This window comes from Nipponia nippon, unplaced genomic scaffold (assembly GCF_047370975.1).
Source record: "Nipponia nippon isolate SJK-2023a ecotype South Korea unplaced genomic scaffold, ASM4737097v1 scaffold_27, whole genome shotgun sequence".
Taxonomy (NCBI): domain Eukaryota; kingdom Metazoa; phylum Chordata; class Aves; order Pelecaniformes; family Threskiornithidae; genus Nipponia; species Nipponia nippon.
Genome location: NW_028262344.1, coordinates 5,247,349 through 5,265,738, shown reverse-complemented (window position 1 = coordinate 5,265,738; position 18,390 = coordinate 5,247,349). Strand labels below are relative to the sequence as shown.

The 18,390-nt window shown below is 45.2% G+C and overlaps 1 pseudogene across 1 annotated transcript in view; it reads right to left on the bottom strand.

Annotated features, from left to right (window-relative positions):
* Positions 1–3,841: 3,841 nt before the first annotated feature.
* The window catches only part of LOC148055077 (tetraspanin-15-like), a 54,582-nt pseudogene continuing 40,033 nt past the window's right edge, over positions 3,842–18,390 (bottom strand). The window contains exons 6-8 of the transcript XR_015705890.1: positions 16,415–16,469; positions 15,702–15,818; positions 3,842–4,275 (exon numbers count right to left, since the gene is read on the bottom strand). The product of XR_015705890.1 is annotated as a tetraspanin-15-like (transcript). The remainder of the gene's footprint in view (positions 4,276–15,701; positions 15,819–16,414; positions 16,470–18,390) is intronic.

Here is an 18,390-nt window from a genome sequence, read left to right as displayed (position 1 = left end):
CAGGTGCAGGAACCAATTTATTTTAGGGGCAAACACCTCTGGATGGACAACCATGCCCCAAACCTGGGCGCATTAAGGGATAATATCAGCCACAAGCCTGGGAATAACATTACGGGGCTAATTCTGAGGATTTTAGGAAGCTGGTGCTGGCAGGAGCAAAATACCCACCCAGCTGCAGGCATAAATATTTTTGCTCTAAAAATGAGCCAGTACCTTCTAATAGATGAAGTGTCACAACCCCCCCCAAGAAATTCCCCACGAGCTTCAGCACTAGGTTGGGGTCCCCAGATGATGGATGCAACCTTTCAGCTGGGTCTATATTGGTAAGAAATATGACTTTTTTTTGCAATCATCTAGCTTGGCTGGCGAGAGCTCTACCACAGCTCTGTTGAGCAGCAGAAATAACCCATCTGATAAACCCACGCTTTGTTAGATCCACTGATAAATGGAAAGTCTTGATTGATTATGACTGATTTATGAAAGTAATATAGCCTGGGATTCTTTCCTCTAATTTTTTACATATAAAGTTTTTTCCCCCAAAATCCTTGCATACAAACAGAAGCATGACGCAGACTAGAACACGCAGAACTAGAAAACACGACTGGAAGTGCACTAGAAATAAGGGGAGGAAAAGAAGAGCGCTGTTACCTTTGCCAATTAAACCCCACTACCCCCCCCCCCCCAGCTCTCAGTTCCACAAAAACACGTTTTACCATTAATGAACTCACCTTGAGCTCCCAAAAATGCTCAGAAATCGGAGGACGGGGCCGTGGAGTAAAGTCACAAGCGCTGGTGGGTACGAGAGCCCAGACTGCCTTGAGATAAAGCTGCTCTTGCAACCATCGTATCGACGCCTACTGCCAAACACTCTGTAGCTCCCAGGTTAAAATGTATTTTGGGCAACACTGATTGACTTTAGGAGCAGAAAGGCATCATGGGATGCAAATAGACATCCAGAGAGGATGGGACATTCAAGCCAGCGGAGACCTGGTCCTGCGCAGTGATAGTCTCTAGATATCAGACCACCGGGACATAGGAAAATTCAAGTTGTCCATCCCCAGCTTGCAGAATCTGCATCTTGTGGGGTTGTTGGGGTTTTTCTTTGCATCTTTTGGCTCAATCACTAGGGATTTGGGAGGGCAACTGCTTTTACCTTTTTGTTCTGTGCAATATCATGTACATCTGATCTTAAGGAATGGAAGAAAATTCTTCAGAGAGGTGCAGAGAAGCATCACCATCAGTGAGAAAGCTCCTAAAACCCCTGGGGATGATAGGATCAGCCCCTGGGTCATCAAATACAGTTCAGGGTGGGGGGGTTGATGAGGGTTGCACACCGATTTATTTTGCAATTTCCACGTTTTGCTTTTAATGTGTTGAACATCCATATATTTGATATCATGAAAACCAAGCTCTTGGTCACACGAGTATGCCCGCTTTGCTTCCCGAGCTGTCAATTTCTATTTAATGCCTGGCTTGCTCGCCTCCACTTAGCCTTTTAACAGGGGTATCAATAAATCCGCATCAAAGCAGCGCCTGGCACTTCGTCACCCAGCCTCATTGTTAAGTAAAAAAACGAGGGATGGGAAATCAGACTTTATGCTTTAAGGTCATCTGATAACGGGGCTTTTCTCTCGCCTCTGGGGAGATTATTTGATAGCATGATCCAGAGTCTCAGCAGAAGCAAAGCAAAAGCTGTTTGATACTTTATCCCTGCTCCCATTTTCTTCCCAGCTCCTGTTTTGCTTAGAGTTGCTCTTCCATGTGTAGCAGGGTCAGGTCTGGAGCAAGGCAGCAGCAATTTCAAGATGCAAACTTTAGGGTGAATTAGGGAATATGATTGGCATCCCCTTTATTTAGAGTTATGAGGCGTGTTTGTAAGCGGGGAGAAAAGCTTTTGCAAAGTGCTCTTCTGATTTCATGCTCCTGCTTAAATCTACCTTTCCTGTTTTTTCCAGGCATTTACAGACCAACGGTCCGTGGGAATAGGGTAGTCAGGTGCTCAAGGTTCTCCCCATCTCCCACTGCCTGCCAAAAAACAGTGTTAGTCCAGGCGCAAAAACCTGCTCACATCTGACCCCTTCAATGCTGCCTGTGCCAGGGTCCAGCATCAGCAGGCTCTGCCCAGCCAGGAAAATGGTATGAAGATGTTGGTGGCTGCTTGTCCTGTAATAAAGAGCAAAATAATAGAAATTAACTTTCTTTCTCCAAATACATGGAAATACAAAGAGCAAGTTGAATTTATCAGCTTGTATTTCTTAAGGTTTTACTAAACACCTCCTGGAGAGAGGGGGAAGAAGGAAGAAAAGCAAAATCCCCAGAGCCCGCAAACTGCTCAGGTGAAGGCAGCCACCCTGTTATTCCTTAAATGATCGTGCTCACCTGATTTCCCTGGGCTGCAGATTTTACCTTCTCCATTTGCAAAAAAATCAAACCCAATTTTGGCCATACTTTTTTAAAGAAATTCAGTAACCCCACTGCTCAGTTCTTGTGGTTCACAGCTCCATTTTCAACGTGATTTGCAGAAAAAAAAGGGTTCAAAACCTGTTTTTTCAGTCCTGTGCTGGGGACTGCTTCTCGTTTAGTTAAAAAATAAAGCCTGGAACCAGTCAGAAGAGGGAGACAGAGCCCAGCAGTCACACACCAGCTCTTGTCCACCTTTCCTTGCTTAGGTATCCAAATAAACGAAGCCAGCCTCCGGCTTCCAAAATACTCTTATTAATAAAAAGCACCACTAATAAACCCAGCGTTTCCTTCGCCGAGCAGTGCTCCAGACACATTGCTCTTTTGAAAAATAGCCTTTTTTTTCTTTGCATTTTGCTTTTGAGATGATTCCTCTCGTTTGATAGATGCAGCAAGTACAGCCGCTCTGGGGGTACCCACAGGATTTTGGTACATTTGGAGAGAAAACAGGTCCCTGATCTACACTGTCTCCTCCGCATTTGACTTGTGGCTGCTGGGGGAAGCTTTGCCATTGGTAGGTTATTGCTGAACCCACACCAGAGCAGCCCGGGGAGCTTTGCAGAGGGTTTCACTGTGGTTTTTTTGATAAAAACACACTTGTATTTTTGCAATTCATCTTGCTTGAGGTTTCCCTCTATGAGCCCGTTTCCCAACGTGGCTCAACTTACCGGTCCAGGGTTGAATGCAACACACGCCGGCTATTTAATTCCTATATCCAGAGTGATGCGGGAGGGAATTGCCACCTTGATCACCAAGTTGTTGTGCTAAAAAAATAAATATTATAAAAGGTAATTCCTTAGCTGGTCATTAGAGGTTCGTCTCCAGCAGAGGGGAGTTACCGCCATCCCCAGGGGCAGCACATTGCTGCAATAAAGCCGTCCTCATTTTAAAAATTGCTGGGATCTCCTTTTCCTTGCCTGGGGATAAAAACTGAAGCCGTAGTTCATAGAGAAGAGCTGGAAACCTTCAGAAATGTGTGTTTTCCCCCTGTGCAAGCCTTGCCAAAACATCCGTCTTGCTCCAGGAGTTGCAAGTTGTGCCTCCCTGGGGATTTGACTCCTGGAAAAGCCCTGTGAAAAGGCTCTGCAGAGCAAGCTGCTCAGTTTTTTCTTTTAGCTATGTCCTTCTGGGGCCTGGGCACACCTGGGGTCTGGGGACATCTGGGGATCTACCATAAAGCCACTATTTTTCAGGAAACCAGGCTAAATATAACTATAAAGATACCCCAAAGTGCAATGACAATGGTGCCACTTCCCTCCCCAATGGCCCGACCAGCGTGCAGTGAGTGGAAGCGACTTTGCAAAACGCAACAGAAGTCACATTTATTGTGTAAAAAAAAAAAACAAACAAACAATAAGGAGATGTACAAATGCTTCAAAACGCCAAGGTAGCAAAAGGACCCCGGGGAGCTCACGTGCCCGCACAGTGCTTTGCATTTTTTATAACCTTCCAGCGTTACAGTTTTCCCCAAAGTATCTCCTGAACCTGAGAAGATAAATCGCATTATTTCCACATTCAACATCCACTGCCTCCCTAAGAGCTTTGCTCCAAGCTGCCTTTCAGTCCTCCACCTTCTCACACTTTGCTGTGGCGGATGGCGCCTTCCTCCTCCTCGTTGTCTTCCTCCTCCTCAGCATTGACAGGAATGTAGCCCCCTTCCTTGGGCAAGCACCAGCACCAGCCTGCACCGCTCAGATCCACCGCCCCGAAGCTGAAATCCTGCATCTCCAGGATCCTGAAGTCAACGGTGTCCAGCTTGGAGTAGATCTCATTGAGCTTTTGCCAATACAGCCAAGCCATCACAAGGCCGATCACCTGCAAAATACGAGTGTTAAGACCACTATAGTAATGCAAACCCTTCCTGAAGGTCTTCTCATGCAAGGGATGCTGTCACCTGAACTTCCAAACCTGGCCATGAGACAAGAGAGGACAAGATTCAGTAAAATCTTCTGCCACAGCAACGGGCTCATTGATAAACTGATTAATTGCCACATCCATCTCACGACTTCCCACATCAGCCCTGACAACGGGATGCGGATCACTTGGACATCACCACAAGCATTGCAAAGAGAGCGGCAGAGGTCCAGGCTCTTACTAAAATTAAGATATTGCTGGAAGCATGGTGCCACCCAGGTTATTTCCCATTTCCCTGCTGGCTGTCAGGGAATTCAAAAATAGGCTTTAAATCTTTAGGAGAAGGGGAAAAGAAAGCATTTTCATCAGCGCAAGATTTCAAGCACATTGCTCTAATTTCACCTGATGTTTCCTTTGCGGCGGCTACAATCAAGATGCCAGCAAGGGTGCGGATTAGGTGATAAGCCGTTGCGAGGAGACATTTGCAGACCAGACGCTAATGAGGGGCACGGTGGCAATCAGAGAATTTTCAGCACAAGCTGCATATTTTCTACTAACCCCTTTACCCACCTTGACTGCTCATCCTCAGAAATAAGGTTTATTCCCTATAAGCCCCAGATGCTTTGGGATATTGCAGGGGTCAGCACCGGCACACAAACAGTGCAGCTTTATAGATATTTTCAGTGCACAAGAGGAGATGGAGAAGGACAAGACCATCTTGAGCCTCAGGGCTTTTCCTTTCAATTTTGAGGCTAGTAGTTAACATGTTTTTCTGCATAACCATTCCTTGCAACAAAGAGTCAATACATAAGCCAGTTGCACCTGTACCATCTATCAGCTGGAATCTCCTGTACTATTGTGGCGCATTAGTTTTGGAGCTGAAAAATGTTATTAATCATTTCTCTGGGTCCTAATCGATCCACTAAATAGTCTGGAAAGTAGGAACATTAAGAAAAAGATAAATGGGGATAAGAGCAAAGGGTTGTAATGCATCTTAAATTAGGGACTATTTTATCCCATTGTGGAAAGAGAGAAGTGTTTGCCCAGAGGGGGCTGTAGAAAATGGAGGCAAGAACTCCACAGGGAAAAAACAAATCTGGTAAGTGTTCACCCAGCGAGCTGAACGCAAACAGGCAAACACAAGTATCCCTGGGGTTTATTAATTTGCCTTTCAGAGACGGGGAAACACTCTGCTATCTGCATGAGCAGCTTGCACCTTGCACAGAAGCTGCCCCAAAACAGCTCAATATTTATTTTTCCCTCCCAAATTCACCTGGAGGTGGATCCCAAGGGGACCCCCTGGATCGACAGCTCTTCCTTCAACAAGTCAGAAGAAGTGGAAGACCACGTCCTTTGAGATGCTCTCCCAACACGGAGAGTCCTTCCTTGAAGTCCTCAGTTGGAGCTTGCCCCATTCCCACTTTCCTAATTGCACCCACAGATCCTCAAAGAGCATCCTGCTTATTTGACATTCCACCTAATTACTGATAACAGGATTAATCACTGAAACAACAGACGAGGTGCTGGAGGCTGCTGCGTGGTTACGGAGGCTGCTGCATGGTTACAACTACCAGGGCTTTCCCGACTGCAGGAATTACAGAAATGCTGGATTTGTGCCATTAGAGATCTTTGCTGGGAAAGATGACTGCAGATGCTGAAAGAAAAACTGAAGTCTGGAAACATCTCAGCATCTCCTTTTGTTATCGAAATGGTCTGAAATCAGGTTATCTTACAGCCCCGGTAACTTTTGTGTATGTATCAGTGTAGCTCCCTGCTGCCCTCAAAATATTCACTGCTGCACTGCGTATTACATATCCATCTCAGCAGGCAACTCCTTCCCAAATACTCTGCAAAATTATTTCAGCCTGCGTACAGAGACGGCATTCATCTCCGACTCAAACTGTGCAAGATGCATTCACTCCCCGGGAACGTGCGCAGGACCAAAATTGGGCTGTGCAACCTCGTGGTCACCTGGGATGGAGCTTGCTTTCAGCGGCAAAGCAAAACCAACAAAACCAGAGACTTTATCATGAAAACGCCAGCCGGTGTCCTGCTCTCCTATCCCACATCAGTCCCCTCTTTTGTCCCCAAAAGCTGCAGAAACCTCCAGGCTGGGATGCAGGAGGCCAAGGCTGGCTGGACGATGCTTGGAGACGGCTCTGTCTCTCCATGAACTGTAGGGAGAGCCAAGAGCAACTGTTCCCACACAGATCCAGATAATAAGATTGTGCTAATCCATATTCAGCAGCAGAGCCTTTAAGGATTTAAAAAGTTTTAAAATAATATTTAAATGTATGTCAAGCTTTAGCATTATTTACTTCTATTAGCATGTCATCGCTGGGCAGATTAAAATCCCACTGCTGATACAGTGAAAGGACCAAGCAAACAAAACCCTTTGACATGACAAATTTTAAGGCAAGCCTGTCATTTTTTCCTGCCTAAACCAAACAGTAATTCAGGAAAGATTTGTGTTTACAATGAATTTAATGCAAATGGATCCAATTCTGCAGAAACAGCCAGGTTTGGGGACATCACCCCTCCTGCTCCTCTCCTCCCAATGGCAATGCAGGGTCCAAGGTACTGCAGGATGGTTAAACTGGGGATTTCTTGAACGGAATAAAATTACCCCAAGTCCTCAATCAGCAGCCTACATCCCACAGCCTTCACTCTCCTCTGAGTTATGAACCAACTTCCATTCCAGCTCGCCTCTAAATATCCTCTTTCACTTAATGAAAAAAGAAAAAGCTGTCAGGAATATAGATGCATTCAATATCCCCGGCACCAAGGGCACCATGTTTTCCAGAAGTAGAGAGACTTATAACGTGAGCGCTGATTTTATTGCATTGCAATATGAAGGAAGGCGTTATTGCAGAGGAGCATGTTAACAGAATGTATCAAGTATGAGGCTAAAAAAATTTAAAAGCTGCTTTTCTCCCTGACTCCCCCTCCCCGTGATGGTAATCACCAGCGAGCAAGGGGAGAACTGCTTGGGAGCTACTGCTTGCAGGTCATTTAAAGCGAGAAAATTGCCTGTTCTTTCTGGCTGGCATTCAGCAAAGTACAGAAACCACTGCTGCCTCGGGAGGTCTCTAGTCTGCTGCTTTCTGAGCTTTTTGCTAGGGGATTTAAATGCACAGGGTTTGCATGGGGGTACAATATCATCGAGTAGCTGCTCTTACAGTGTGCAAGAGCAGTACTGTGCGTAAAATAAATCCAAAGACCTTTGCATATTGAGGGAATCAATAAAGCATGCAGACCCACTGGAAAGTCACAATATGATTTTTTTATATATATAATTTTTGCAATGATATTGCAATAGCAATTGCAATATATATATATCTCATATATATAATATATATGAGATATATTTTTATATATATATAAAATATATGAGATATATAATATATAATGAGATACATATATATAATATATATATATTGCAATTTGCATTGATAATGCTATTTGTAATTTGGTGGCACCCAAAGTCAGGGATCCCCTGTGGTGACAGCCATGGAAAAAATCACCCTGCAGATGACATTATTTGAGAATTACTGCCTCGCTTCCCACCCGGACACTGCAGAAGGAAACGTGCAAAGGCTTGCACAGGCATATCCTTCCTGCATCCTTCCCTTCACATGTGTTTTCCTCCCCACTGGGGCACACTGCCCACCTCGCCCTCTGCTCCCTGGCCACCTTGAGCATGAACCAAGAAGGGAAACTTTGCAAAACCAAAGCATCACCATTACGAACAATGACAATCACTATGGCCACGCAGATACCTGGATTATTATATTTTAACACACTAAGCACATGACGTTGCACCAGGAAGGAGATATCCTGTTGCTTTTTTTTTTTTTTTTTAAGGAAAAAGTTGAATCTCTAAATGCACAGCAAAACAGAATGGGGGGCAGATGTCTGCTGCCATTTCCCACCTCTCCAGCTCCTCCCAGTAGCAGCTTGGTGGCCTCAAGCCAATCCTAACTGGCATTTTGCACTGAAGACCAGCTGCTGCTGAAGACCTTTATCTCCATCTCTCAGGAGCACCTTGGGAAATCCCTGGAAAGTCACAGCTGAAATCTGCCCCTAACCCATCCAATTTAGGGTAAGGAACTTCTGCATCTTCATTTTCAAGCAGCAAAAGGGTGAGTGGGACGTCTGCTGTCAGCAAGGGCCAGCCATAAATTCTCCCATCCAACCCATCCAAGCAGCTAGAGGAAATTTATGTCCATCAGAGAGGAAAAAAAAATAAGCGCTCCAAAGCACAAATCCTCAGGGATTTTGTCTCAGACTCCCAGGGGCTGTACAATGCTTGCGAGCCACCTGGGAGGACGGGGAAATAAAAACCATTTATCACTTGCAGCTTTTCATATCCTCCCACACCGCTTAATCAACCCCCTTGTTTGTATTTCTCCTGTCCCCACGAGTCGCCAGGAGAGGGACCTCTCTGCCCCAGCAAAACCATGCGGGGACACACAGACAGGCAAGGGCAGTCTGATTATTTTTCTGTTTTAAGCCCCAATTATAAATGCTTATTTAATCCCAGAAGGTTCCCATGGATGTCTGCAAGTCCCTGCTACTGGAAGACCCTTGAGTTTTCTCTATGCAAAACAGCAAAAGCTCAAAAAGCAAATTAAAACCCCGTTATTTTGTTCCTGAACTTGCAATTATTTCTAGCCAACTTCGAACAGTGACACTAATTATAACTGGGTGCTGTATTGTGATTAAGCTACGGGTGTTGGTCTGGCTGGCTGAGCAAGGACACCGTCCTGCTGCTGTTCCCAACTCATCGCTCCAGAAATTAAATACTTATTGCCCCTGACACAGTAAATGTCTCACTTCATCCACTGCTATTACTCCAAGGCATGAAGAGTCATCTTTATATTACAAGAGATATCCAGAAGAGATTGGAAATACATGGTCCAGTGGTTTCAGCGCCTCTTCTCCACTCTTTTTTTGCAGTGGCAGCAAAGCATCCTGGTTCTCCAGTGCGATCTGTCTCAGATAAAGCCTAATATTGCACATCTTGGGATCAACGCTTGCTCTCTCCTTCAAAGCCCAAAGCTCTCTTTCCCCTTAGAGCTGACAGTAACCAACAAAGACTTTTTTAACCCATTTCAAACAAGACAGCATTGGTCCTAATTACCAATTTCCTACCAACATCACAAGACCAAAATTAGATTAATATAGAAGTTTGGGATACTTTAACACAACTAATGGTTATTCCTTCTCTTCCAGCACTTGAGGAAGTTAAATATTTACAAGCATTTGAGGCTACGCTCCAATTTCTGTGGTTCTGGTGCAGCACAGAGCCTTCTGCTAGACATAAGCCACGTATTTATCTCCCACGTAGGTGCCGTAAAATTTATTACAAGGCTCTTTGGTGCTCAGCTCCATCCTTGCCAAGCCCCAGCTTTGCTCAATGTCTCATAGCGGCGCCACTTGTTCTTTCAGATTAAACAGTTTTGCATTAGGAATAGGTCTCAACAGGGCTGATATGGCCGAGATCTAATTGCAATATCCTCCTCGCTGGGAAATGCTCGTTGATTGATGGCTTGTCTGGCAAAAAGAAAGCACGCTCGGAGTCAGGAACATTTTTGGAAGCAAAGAAGGAAAGGGCTCAAATGCTCATTTTCACATTTTTATACAACAAGAAAAAGGTCTGGAAAACCACAGCTGTTTTCCCTTAGGGGTGTGCGTATGCATGTGTGCACGCGCATGTGATCAGTGGCTCGATTCAGGGTGGAAAGGTTGCATTTTAGGCCCTTGCAGAGCACTCAAGAGGAGCTCAGCTCCTCCAGTCATATTTTCCTGGGAAATCAAACATGCAAGGCTCAGGTTGGCTTTTGCTTAACATGGGCAAAAATCAAGGATGCAAAATAGCAACAAAACGATGCTCAAGAGCCCGTGCAGGGCGATGGCATGATTAACTGCATCCCGCTGCATCATGGACCCAACAAAACCAACTCTGGCCATGGAGAAAAAAATCCATCAGCCCAATGAGGGGCTTCTGCAAGTAAAACTTTCTGCAAGAAAACCCTTTTCCGTGGAGATGTCACCGGCTGCTACACGAGCATGTGCTCGTCTCCAGAGGTCCTTGCCCATTTGGGTGGCTGTAAAGCTGGATCCTGCTAAACAGAAAAGTTGAATAATTTCAAGCTTTCCAAGAGCTAATCAAGTAAAAAGCAAACATTTATCTTTTATTGGCTTTTCCTTCCATAAATTGATATTTATAGACCAGGGTCTTGTAGAGGTCATGGACTGCAGATGGAACAATCCCTTTTATTCCCTTTTTCTACTACATTAAGCACGTCAGCTGCTTGAGAATATCATAGAATCATAGAATCGTTAAGGTTGGAAAAGACCCTTAAGATCATCAAGTCCAACCGTCAACCTATCACTGCCAAGTCCATCACTATACCATGTCCTCGAGCACCACATCTATCCGTTCTTTAAATACCTCCAGGGATGGAGACTCAACCACTTCCCTGGGCAGCCTGTTCCAATGCCTGACTACCCTTTCGGTGAAGAAGTTTTTCCTAATATCCAACCTAAACTTCCCCCGGTGCAGCTTGAGGCTGTTTCCTCTTGTCCTATCGCTTGTTACTTGGGAGAAAAGACCGACCCCCACCTCGCTACAACCTCCTTTCAGGTAGTTGTACAGAGCAATAAGGTCTCCCCTCAGCCTCCTCTTCTCCAGGCTAAACAACCCCAGTTCCCTCAGCCTCTCCTCATAAGACTTGTGCTCTAGACCCTTCACCAATTTCATTGCCCTTCTCTGGACACGCTCCAGCACCTCCATGTCCTTCTTGTAGTGAGGGGCCCAAAACCGAACACAGTACTCGAGGTGCGGCCTCACCAGTGCCCAGTACAGGGGCACTATCACCTCCCTGGTCCTGCTGGCCACACTATTCCTGATACAAGCCAGGATGCCATTGGCCCTCTTGGCCGCCTGAGCACACTGCTGGCTCATGTTCAGGCGGCTGTCAACCAACACCCCCAGGTCCTTTTCCGCCAGGCAGCTCTCCAGCCCCTCCTCCCCCAGCCTGTAGCGTTGCATGGGGTTGTTGTGACCCAAGTGCAGGACTCGGCATTTAGCCTTGTTGAACCTCATACAGTTGGCCCCAGACCAACGATCCAGCCTGTCCAGGTCCCTCTGCAGGGCCTTCCTACCCTCCAGCAGATCAACACTTCCACCCAACTTGGTGTCATCTGCAAACTTACTGAGGGTGCACTCAATCCCCTCATCCAGATCATCAATGAAGATGTTGAACAGGACCGGCCCCAGTACTGAGCCCTGGGGAACACCACTCGTGACCGGCCGCCAACTGGATTTGACTCCGTTCACCACCACTCTCTGGGCTCGGCCGTCCAGCCAGTTTTTAACCCAGCGTAGAGTGCACCCATCCAAGCCGTGAGCAGCCAGCTTCTCCAGGAGAATGCTGTGGGAGACAGTGTCAAAGGCCTTACTGAAGTCCAAGTAGACAACATCCACAGCCTTCCCCTCATCCACTAAGTGGGTCACCTTGTCATAGAAGGAGACCAGGTTAGTGAAACAGGATCTCCCTTTCATAAACCCATGCTGGCTGGGCTTGATCCCCCGATTGTCCCGCACTTGCTGCATAATGGTACTCAAGATGATTTTTTCCATGACCTTTCCCGGCACCGAGGTCAGGCTGACAGGCCTGTAGTTCCCCGGATCCTCCTTCCGACCCTTCTTGTAGAGGGGTGTCACGTTTGCTAACTTCCAGTTATCTGGGACCTCCCTGGTTGACCAGGACTGCTGATAAATGATGGAGAGTGGCTTGGCCAGCTCCTCTGCCAGCTCCCTCGGTATCCTTGGGTGGATCCCATCTGGCCCCATGGACTTGTGTGCATCCAGGTGGAGGAGCAGGTCGGTGACTGCCACCTCTTCAACAACTGGGACTTCACTCTGCATCCTATCTCCAAATATATCGCCTTCAAGCCCCTGGAGCAACTTAGATATTAAAAAGCAAACAAAATACAAATTAATCTTGCAAAGAAAAAAGGAACTTTGGCAATACAAAAAGCCCTTTACACAAGGTAACATTTAACATTACTGTCACCAAGAGATGAAGACGCCAACCTGCAAAATGCCTGTTGCAAGTCTAATGCTGCATTTTTGAGGACTGAAATAGTTGATCTTCTGAATTTATACTCTTAAGAGGGAACACCTACCTCTACACTGATGCCCTATTACTCTGTAGCTGCTCCCAATGTAGAGCTTTGGAGACTGATGAAATATTAAAGTGAAATGGAGGTAGCAACAATTTACCATGAGTCAGCTGCGCTGCAGAGTCAATAGATATTAACCATTGGCAGTGACCTTTCAGAGATTTTTTTCTTTTTAATTGGACTTTTGCCACTTTCTGCTTCTTTAGGATGGAAAAAAAGGTGTTGAAGAGCTTTTTATGCATTTGTTTCTACCTTATTACAGTGGCTACGTCCTCGCCTTGCTGAGGAAGATGAAATACCGTCAGAAAACATCCTCTGCAAAGACACGGGGATGGAAAAGTTGGACCTGCTTCTCCTGAGGTCAATATAAAAGCTGCTGAAAAGGCACCTGGGCATGGCAAAGGGGAAAGAGCAATGCATGAGGTTATTTGGCTTATTTTAATTACAAACGTGTTTTATGCATGCTGTAAACTCCTTGGATAATCTTGCTAGAGGCAGAGAAGGTAGGGACGCAGCCAGTATAAAACAAATTTATGTGCTTTGCTGCACCTGCTGAAAGATCTGGAGTTGCTTCGTAATTAAACACAACTAGTACAAGGACACAACGTGAATTTGCCATTGACTGCCAGCGACTAAATTAGAACATCTTTTTGAGAGTGATATGAAATGCATCATGGTTTGGCCTCAGTCTGCAGCTTGGCTGAGAAGAAGGGCAAGGAGATGGAATTGTTACTGGAGAATGAAACACAGGGGGAAAAAAACCCAAACAAACAGAATTAAAAGTACTCTGCAAAGGCAGAAAAATAATTGAGTTGTTGCATTTATGCTTCGCTCTGAATGAAGTAAGACAAATGAACACAACCACTTCCCCACTCCTAAAATGGGATTTTTTTCCCTTTGCTTGATGGCTTACTTAAAAAAACCAAAGATATTAATGATTTAAGAGCAATCATAAAATTACAAACTCCCTCTGCCTTAAACCAGCTGGGAGAGAGGCTGGCTGCTGTGCAGTGACATACCCAGGCGGGATTTTCCCCTGCCTCCTCACCCATTCAATCAGTTCAACACCCAACAGGACCCAGCAGATTTATAGCTTTCCCCGAACCCAATTAGACAGACACCCGCATGTGTGAGAAAGCAAAGCCAAGCAGCCTGCCCTGTGCCCTTGGCCTCTCACACAGATACTTGGGAAAAAGCAGAGAAAACTAAAAATTCAATAACTTCCTGCATGATGGAAAGCCAAAATTTGATGGTTCCCCATATTGGAGCATGATGGAAAGACAACACTGAGAGCAATAATTGCCCAGTCTCTGTGGGCACTCTACGTCAGCCAAAATTTTTCTTAGGTCCTTCTTTCTGCACAGGAAGAGCCGGTTGCTTACCCCAAATCCAAGAACAAATCTTGGGCACTCGGATGATGAACATCAGCCAAGCTCCAATCCCCAACCTTTGAGCCCTCAAGCCGCTCGTCATCACAGACGAGGCTGAAGTTTGATCCTAAGGAAGAGCAATATTTTGAGGAAAATTGGGCAAAACCTAAAGCTGGACTCGGGACGTGGATCATGGTCCCAACCTTCTCCCCAGCATCCTGCAAGTTTTCCACCACGGTGTTTGCAGCTCCACGGTGAGGCACATGTCCTGTGCGGGACATGACAAATACCCAAGGGCTAAAAATGGGACAGGTCAATACATTCACTCTTCCCAAAGTTCAAGGCACCTCCCCACATCAACGGTGCCAACACCTTCCCCTTGGATTGGCAATTCAAGGACAATATTCTCACCCCAGCTTTCTGCTGGCAGCTGCTGGGGATGAAGCTGTTTCTGGGCTGACAGCTCCTGGCAACACAGATGGCCATTTATAACTTAATTCCCTCCAAAACTTGACAGAATCAAATCCGATTTATATTTAAAACCTGGAAATCGTGAGCAGATGGGAAGAATGAGGTTCTTCATCTGAAGAGCATTTAACGGCACGCCAGAAAAATCACAACGCTTGCACAAAAGCACTTGATATTCATCAAGGCTCAGCAATCCTTATTGCCATCTCTGTTTTTTCTCCCCATCCTCCCCAATTAAGAGCATCATGTTGGCAGGTTAATGGGTAATGCAACAGGCGGCTCCTGTATGGACATCCTGCAAGGCAGATGGAAGCAGTTGCCTCTATTATGGCACTTTCTCACCCCATTTCTGTGCCTGTTACATTTCCTGGTGGCAGCACAGCAGAAGTCCACTGCTCATCTGCATGCTTTGGAGAAAGCACTTTAGGAACATGGAGCATCACAGCTAGGACTGGGCACAAACTGCTCCACCATCTTGGTTTTTCATTTGGACCATCTGAGAGCTCAAGAGGAAAGTCCACCCTTTGAAAAATTAGCTCAATGCACCACATATTTTCCCAACAGCTTCTGCTTTATTCAACCACTATTCTACCTTTCACTGCAAGTGGAAACACATAAAAAAATAAAATAATTTAATTCCCATTTAGATAAAACCCCATATCTGGAAAGCATCACCAAATACCTCCAGCGGCAAACCCAATGTTACATCCAATGAGATAAAAAGGAAGCTTTCGCTTGTGAGCCTCAAAAAGAATAAAAAAAAGGATCAAATCAACCCTAAATCATCAAAGTTTTGTCAAAAATAATTCTGGAAAGATCTAAGAGAGATATTCACCTCCTCACCTCCTTGCTAGCACAGTGCCAACAGTGTTGCAAAGCTGCAACACAAAATTTCTCTCCATATCGAGCATCTGTGATGGAGAGCTTAACTACCTGTGCTGGAAAGTTGCTTGGCTCCTCAGGCATTGCTAATGGGAAGTGAATTTCAAGATGCATGGCAAGTCCTGCTAAATTTACGATTATGGTTTATTTTGGTTAATATTTATGCTCTACTTAGAGAGAGCAGTAAAAACAAATGTAAAAGGATTCGCTGTGCTAACATATGCATGCCTTGCTTTTAGATGCTATTACTTGATCAATAATTAGATTTCAGGAGTGTGTTACGAGACAGCCAGCACCACAGTCGTAAACTGTTAATTTTGCTAAGGATGCTCTAGAAAGCGCTGTGACTTTTCCCACCCAAGACACAGATCTCAGGTGTAAATGGAGGGGAAAAAAATAACTAAAAATGAACTATTTTCCTCCTCCAGCACAGTGAAAGAAGCTGAGAGGATGCTGACTGGATCTGCCACGTACCTGTGGAAGCAGCAGGGAGCAAACAATGCCCAAAGTGGCCTCGAAGTTGTCTTTGAGCCAGAGCCCGATGGCGTGGATGCAGCCTTGCACGTGGATGACATTGAGCAGCTCCAGGCACTGGAAGCAGAGTGAAGAGAAGCATCATGGTTTTCATTGAGATGTTGAGTTTGCGGGGAGATGTTATTTCTTGTATTTGCTCCTTCTTGCAAGCCAAAGGAGAAGTGTTGCATGAGAATTGTTGCATGAGAATTGTTTGGGAATTGATTTCTTGGATTGGACCTTTTCCTGGGTTTTCTTGCCAAAAAAACGTCCCTGGGAGCTACAGACCATATGCACAGAGATACTGCAGCTCTCTGCTGCGATACAGCCCCGCAGTCACCTCCGAAGGCCTCAAAATCAGCTTCTCTCCTACCACCAAGCCTCAAAACACAATTCAGGATCAGCATTTCCCCAGGCTGATCCAGGAGAGACCTCGTTGCTCTCAGAAAGGCCACGCCAAAGCTTGCAGGGATTACCCAAACGTGTCACGAGCCTGCCCGTGCTCTGCGAGCCTAAGCAACACCCTGGGATGCCAAGGAAAAGCAATAAAAATGAATTTGTATACAGCTGCAGTAACAGCCATCCTTGGTGGGGAAGAGCTTACCAGTTCATTTTAGGGCATTTGGGGAAGGAGAAGCAAATCTTGTACGTACGAAGGAAAAAGCCAACGTTACCTCTTTATCGAGCGTCCTGTATCCACACAGGGTGTTAATGACTTCTCCAGGGACCCACAAACAGAGAATTGGTGAACAGACTTAGCTCAGAGAAATCCAAAGGGAAAATATAAGAAATAAGAATAAAAAATAAAGAAATAGAAGAGCTTGCCCACTTGTCTTGACCATTCAGCGTAGCAGCTACCCTCAAACCTCGCTTTGCTACTATGGGCTCCTTTTTGCCCAAATGCAATGCTGAAACCATGCATGTCAGCAATAAGTTGTTGGTTTTTAAAAATTTTTTTTTTAACCACTTTTCTCTCTGGTTTCTGCTGTTTCAGAGGATGCCCAGGTCCCCCCAATGCTTTTCCAGTGATTTGAGCTAGGACCACCTCCACATCACGTGAACATTTAAGCAAAGCAGCTCTTTCAAAACGTTCCCTTGATTTTCTCCTTGTTTAATTCTGGACACCTTTTCTAACATCTTAAGTCGTGTATCTCCTTCATAATAAAGGGAAATTCACAGGGATTAAATGTATTTGGCTCTCCAGAAATCAAGTGGGAATTTCCCCAAAGTCTCCCGGCACTTTGGGGAGAAACATAAGGATTTTAGACATCCCCAAGGCTTAGATCTTTGTTGGCCAACAAAAATGTTTCAAGAGCTACAGCTAATGAGAGAAATCCCTGCCAAACGCTGTTATTCAGGGCCTTTGTAAAATAAAATCAAACCTAATTCCTCTGCTTCTGTCAGGATGGAAAAGCAGTACATTTTGGGTTACAAAACTGATTCTTGCTCATCCCAAAAAAAGCAAGGCCGATGAGTAGCTCTGGCACATCCTGAGCTAGCTGGGTGCTTTACACCTCTTGGGACTGATCTTTTGATGAGGATTTTTTTTTGGCTTGTTTCATGGATCAAACAGCAGCTTCCATAACACTATGTATTTCTAAAGGGGCCTTGTGCCCATAAAATAATGACGTGCTGAAATTATTATGCTTTCAGAAAGATGGCTTTGACAAACAGTAAAAGCTCCTGGACAACAAAACAAAAACATCCTGTGCTTCGGAGGCACAGAGATGAAAAAGAGAAATGTGCACATTTAGGTGTAAATTATGCCTTCCTCCAAGACACAGCATAAAAGAAATGGGCACCTCTGGACAGACTCCAGGCATAAAGCTGAAGCTGGTGTTCCTCCTGTAATTGGCAGGGAAATTATTCCAGCGCTACCTTAACCAAGAGCTTCTGTACATATCACATTACTCACAGTGCTATCAAAAATCCCATCTCTCACCACTTCAAGACACTATTTACAAACCAGGCATAGTTAAGGAGACTAATTAGTCTCTGTGCATATAAAAGACTTGCAGGGAAATCGGGAGATCAGCAGCAAAGCACCCATCAGGGTCAATGAGAGAGATCTCACCCAGGGTTGGGACCATGAAATGGGAAGCCTTCAGCAGAAGGGGAATTTGCAATGCTCTTAAGGTAAATGCTGTCACCTATAGTGGTATAAAGGAACCTGTACATGACCAAGGATCCGTCTATTTGGTTTACATTAAAAAAATAAACCATTTTTCTTGACAGCTTTCAGTTGTCCTTGCTTTTCAGACTCACTTTTGTGGACATCACAGGACTCTGGCTGGTGAAACACCATTGCTTTCTATTGGGCTCATCGTTTGAACGTATTTAGCTATGGCACAAGTTCATCACCACTTTTCTTCCTTCTTGCATTAAATAATGAAGGGATTCTCAATCGTCTCCAGTCCTGCCCATCTCTTTGAGTAATTCCCTCAACACCTTGTATTTGGGAGAAGTGTGGAAGACAGAAAAGTGAGGTTTTAGCCTTAATCAACTCTTTTCAAGATCTTGCATGGAAGAGAAGATCAGAGCTGAATTGAAATTTCTAACATAAAGCCAGGCAGAAGACTTTATTCTTCCAGGATGCATTTTGATGCCTTCAGGGATCACAAAAGAGCAGCACACACAGACGTTTAAAACC